Source organism: Muscardinus avellanarius (assembly GCF_963383645.1).
Source record: "Muscardinus avellanarius genome assembly, chromosome: 3".
In the NCBI taxonomy this organism is placed as follows: Eukaryota; Metazoa; Chordata; class Mammalia; order Rodentia; family Gliridae; genus Muscardinus; species Muscardinus avellanarius.
In genome coordinates, this window is record NC_137788.1 from 98,838,858 (window position 1) to 98,844,226 (window position 5,369).

Below are 5,369 nucleotides of genomic sequence, written 5' to 3' on the forward strand. Positions count from 1 at the left end.
TTACATCATAGTGAGATTCTTCTCAAGCTGCAGAACAGTTTCCTTGAGGGCCGGATCCTCTGCCCAGTTGAGGCTCTGGAACACATGTTGAATAACTGTAGTAACGTGTATCTCTCTCTATAGTTTTTGTTGCATGGTCTTTATGTTGTCTGAATTTTCCACACTGTCCAAATCCTCTTTCTGTTTGTTCTTTTCAGTTCGTAGTTCTAAAAGCTTACTTTCTGAAGCTTGTTTTAATTGCAATCTTTTCTTTTTAACATAAAGTAGTTTTTCTTCTAATTCCCAAGATTCCTGCTGTAACTTCATTATTAATTTATTTAGCTTTATTTATTTTTGGTAGTACTGGGGGTGGAACCCAGAGGCTTTCTACCTCCAGGCTATACTCCCAGACCTTTTTTATATTTTATTTGGAAACAGGGTCTCACTAAGTGGCTGAGAGCCTCACTAAGTAGCTGAGGCTGGCTTCGAACCCGTGCGATCCTCCTGTCTCAGCCTCCCAAGCGCGGGGATTACAAGCGTGCGCCACCACGCCCGGCTTCATTTAGCTTTAATATGTGTTTCATGTTATCCATGAGCATACTGCTCTGGGTGTCATTTTTTTCCAGGCTTTTTTTAAAGTGCATTTGAAAGTTGCGTCCTGTCTAATGCTAGACTTTTCATTTCAAAATCAATCTTGACCTCTTCAATTTCATTTTCCAGATCTTCAACTTTGTTGCAGCAACCATGGACTTATATTCTAAGAGCTGTTGTTTCAGCTGTGCGTTCAGCCTGAGCAGGAGCGTCACGTCACGTGGTCCTCGCTGCCTGTCCCTCCCAAGTCCACGGACCCCGCGATGGAGCCCCCCCCCCCCCCCCGTGCTGCTGCTCCATGGCTAGGGTTCTGGTTGCTCCGGAAGCATTGATTTTCCTGCCATGAAATCAACGCCCCGAAAGATGGGAATAAAACTTTTTAAAAAGTCGGTTCATTGATTTTGGCTGTGCACATAAATCAAAGACTGCTCCTGGCCTTTCCTCCGCCCTAGAATCTGTGTCGGCCAGCGTCTATCCACATCAGTAGACACTGGCTCAATGTTGTTTGTGGCCGGTATCCCCATCCCAGGCAAGGACCCACGGCCAGCCGAGGGGCTCACGGGCGCAGGCAGGGGAGGACGGTGGCCATAAACACCTGCTCTCGCCACGTGGCCGGCTGGAGAAACAATGACCGTTTCCTTATGAATAGGTTTATACATGTGTATTCCCATTAAACAAATATTTTTGTTTTCCCTCTCTTATATTTCTCTTTTTTTCCTTTTTGGTACTGGGGATTGAACCCAGAGGCATTCTACCTCTGAGCTACCTCCAGATCCCCCTTTAAAAATTTTTTGAAACAGGTTCTCCCCGGGTCGCTCAGAGTCTGGCTCTTTTGCTGAGGCTGGTCCTGATCCTCCTGTTTCAGCCTCCCAAATACTGAGGTGACAGGCGTGCGCCACCACACCTGGCTTCCTGTTCCTTTTTCACCAAATGTAAAATGTTTTAATGACAGTGAACTCTATATTTCAGGACTTCAGTTATTTGTTATCAAAGCGGGGGTATGAATCAATCAGGAGAACAAACATCAGATAGGCTAAGGCTCCTACTTTTATTAAGCTTGCATTCAAAATAGGAGAGAGAAATAAAATACATAGGTGTCAGTGATAAATAATAAGAAAAAAGGCAAAAAAGAAAAGAAAAGAAAAGAAAGCCTGGTGTGGTGGCACACGCTTGTAATCCCAGCATTTGGGAGGCTGAGACAGGGTTCACCTCATATGCTTAGTGAGGCACTTTGCAACTCACTGAGACACTGTTTCAAAGTAAAGAATAAAAAATAGGGCTGGGGATTTAGCTCGGAGGTAGAATACCCCTGCGTTCCATCCCCAGTACTGCAAAAAAAAAAAAAAAGGCAAAAAAAAAGAAGGTCAGGGGAGCTTGCACGTATGCATATATGTGTGCACATGTGTGTAAGTGTTCTTATGTGTGTACATGAGTGTGTAATCCCAAATGGGATGATCAGGGAAGGCCTCCCTAGAGGTGACATTTGAGCAAGAGAGATCAGGTGCAAAGGTCCTGTGGCAGGGTGCACAAAGAGGCCTGCTGTGGCTGGAGCAGGAGAAAAGGGGTAAATTAAGCATGAAATAGTTTGTGAGATAATGGGGGCCGGATTACGGAGTAGCTCTGTGGATCATGCTAAGGACATTGATTGTCATCCCACGGGAGAGGGGAATCCAAGACAGACTTTGAACTGAGGAGTGACATGCTCTGACATAGGTACTTATTTATTTATTTATTTATTTAGGTACTAGGGATTGAACCCAGGGACATTCTACCTCTGAGATACACCTCCAGACCTATCTTATTTTTTATTTGGAAACAGAGTCTCGCTAAGTTGCCAAGAGCCTCACTAAGTTGCTGAGGCTAGCTTCGAACCTGTAATCCTCCTGTCTCAGCCTCCCAACTACTGGGATTACAGGCATGCACCTCCACGCCTGGCTGACACAGGTTTTTATACAAATGTCTCAGCTGCACGGAGGCCCTTTCCTTGCTCTTGACCATCTGGGTGAGGAGGTCTGCCCCACCAGACACTCAGGATACTGACCGCCCACATTTCCTACCTACTCTCACCCTAGGAGCACCTGAGACTCAGAGACAGGGAGTCCCCCACCGGCAGCCCAAGGCTCCCCACTCAGTTGCCTTTGTAGGGCCTTCGGCAGGCTGCTGTGCCAAGAAACCTTGTTTGATTCTCTTCCATGAGGCGCGCCAAGCCCTTCTTCCGGCTGAGCTGGGGGTGCAAAGAAGCCAAGGTCCCTCCGCTGGAGAAGCCCCGCGGGAGGAGACTGACACGGAGGTGCGGCTCGAGGGGAGGGTCGTGCTCCTGGGGTGGGGGGATTTAGGGAGTGGACAACATAGAGCTGGGGTGTTAAAAAGAGGCAGAGGGTAGAGCCGGGCGTGGTGGCGCACACTTGTAACCCCTGCGCATGGGAGGCTGAGACAGGAGGATCGCACAGGTTCGAAGCCAGCCTCAGCTACTTAGTGAGGCTCTCAGCAACCTAGTGAGACCCTGTTTCCAAATAAAATGTAAAATAGGGCTAGGGGTGTATCCTGGAGGTAAAAAAAAAAAAAAAGCCCCTGGGTTTCACCCCCAGTACCACCAAAAAAAAAAAAAAAAAAGCAGGAGGCTAGAGGGAGTAGCCCACGGGAGACCGTGTTGAGTGTGGAGAGGACGAGCCGTCCATCTCAGACTCAGGTGCGAGGGGTATCCAGTGTCCTCTATAGTCCAGAACTGCTTACCTGTTCTCTGTTGTGTCAGGGTCCTGAAAACTTAACCTCTGGCACTTTAGGGAGCCCCTTCCCTTTCCCTGGTACAGCTTTAATTCTTGGGAGCTTATGCAGAACCAAGCTGGGGTGGGGTGGGTGGGGTAGGAGGAGGAACACCTGTCTCCAACACAAGGCCCCTCCATGCTTCTTGTCCCAGAAAGCCCCAATCCCATGGTGGCCCTGTGACCTGGCCTCTTTTGCTCCTTTTACCCTGGTCTGAGAAGGGATGAGAACCGCGTGCTGCAGAGGGCTCTGCCCCTTCCCTGGGCACAGACTGGCCGCGGGCCACGGCACAGCTCTGGACCTCAGTGTTTTCTGGATTAAAGGGGTGACTAGTAAGTGCTTAAGCAGGCGCGTGGGTAAAGAAACCGGGATGGGAAAGGAGGCTTCGACGCGCAGGTTGCCAAAGCTTAGTGCAGTCAGGCCCCATGAAACATCCATCCTGTCCCCACCGCCCTGTGGCTCAGCAGAGAAGTCCTGCGGAGCTGGGGAGGGGTCGCGGACCACCCTCAGGGTCCCCGCGGTCCTCAGGGCACAGCCCCAGTCAGGTCTGTGGGGTTGGAGGGCGGCTCGCAGGTGGTGGGGCCAAGGGAGCCCGCGAGGAGGACACTGGGGACCTCTCAGCGGGAACCCTAGAGGCTCCCAGAGGCCGCCCCTGCTGTTCGAGCTGGGATTTCTGTCCCTTCTCCGCTCCCACGTCTCTGGCTGGGGAGGGCGGCTCATTTTTCCTGGGCTCCGCGTGACTCTCCAGGCTGTATTTTCAGCCTAGCTTTGACGTCAGGCTCCCGCTCAGTCCCGAGGGAGGCGCTTTGTACATTTCCAGGCGGGTGGGGCGGGTCGGCGGGGAGACGCCCAGGTGCGGCGGGCGGGCGGGGGGCGCAGGCGGGAGGCGGAGGAGCCAGCGTGCTGAGGTGTCTGTCTCGCAGCTGCCTCTGCAGACACTCCCTGGGGAACAGGCTTGAAAGGACGGGGGAGGGGAGGCCAGGAAGGTGGACGAGGACGGGCAGAGCTAGGGGTGGTGGCAGAGGCAGCTCGCGATTAATAATGATGCAGTTATACACCACCACCCCCCCACCCCCCGGGCGCGGGGCGCCGGGCCTCCAGTTCTCGGGCCTCCTCGCCGCCCCAGGCAGAGAGCGCAGCGCACAGACCAGCGTCCTGTGCCGAGCCTGGTCCTGACCTGCAGCCCAGCCCGGCCCTTGGCTTTTGTTTTAGACTTGAAGGGGCAAGATGTGCGCTCAGAGCCCAGAGGGCGCCCCGGTGTGCCTGCATCCGCATTACACTGCGGCTCCCAAATACCAACCAAGATTTGCGGTGTCTTTAGCCTCTCGTCCTCTCTTCAGACTAGGGCTCCATCTGTGCCAGGCATCCCAGATGCCTTCTGGAAACTCCAGTCCCAGTTTCTACCCTGATAACCCCTTTCTGTGTAACTTCAGGATACCCATTAACCTCTTTGGGCTTCAGTTGCTTCGTTGGTTTGCAGCCGATTGGTTTAACATGTCCTGGGCCAAGCAGGTCCTCGTGCTGCCCCCACACTGGGGTCCCGGGTCCCAGGCTGACCCACCCCAAACCAGGGTCCTCTGAGTTGTCCTTCAGCCCTCCTTGTGCCCAGGTCTGTCATCCACCATGCCTGTTGCTGGTGCCTCCGAAACATCCAGCTTGTTCCCTGGCTCCAAAACAATATCCCACTCACCCGTGGACTAAGTCCAGTACCTACTCACCAGGCAGTATGAGCGGGAGAGCAGATGGAAAACGTGAGTCCCAGCACTGCCGGGCACGGGCCACTGCTGGATCCTACCAGCCCCTTCTGCTCAGAAAGGACCAAGAGTCAGGCTGTTGCCTGATTATCAGGAAACAGGCTAATACCTGCTTCCTATCCCAACCGACACCCACTGGGCTGGGCTTTAAGGCAGCTGTCACCCAGTTCCTACTGCGTGGCCCGGGCTCTGGCTCTTGGGGCCTGCAGAGCTGGCATCACAACGACATGAGGCCTTGGATTCCCATCTCGGAACTGCTGCTAACCCGCTGTGTGACCTGCG

The 5,369-nt window shown here is 53.0% G+C and overlaps 1 pseudogene across 1 annotated transcript; it reads right to left on the minus strand.

Annotated features, from left to right (window-relative positions):
- On the minus strand, positions 1–870 carry LOC308260176 (centromere protein H-like; annotated as a pseudogene). The gene is made up of 2 exons: positions 546–870; positions 1–321 (listed from the first exon to the last, which is right to left on the minus strand). The product of its transcript is annotated as a centromere protein H-like (transcript).
- Between the last annotated feature and the right edge of the window lie 4,499 nt (positions 871–5,369).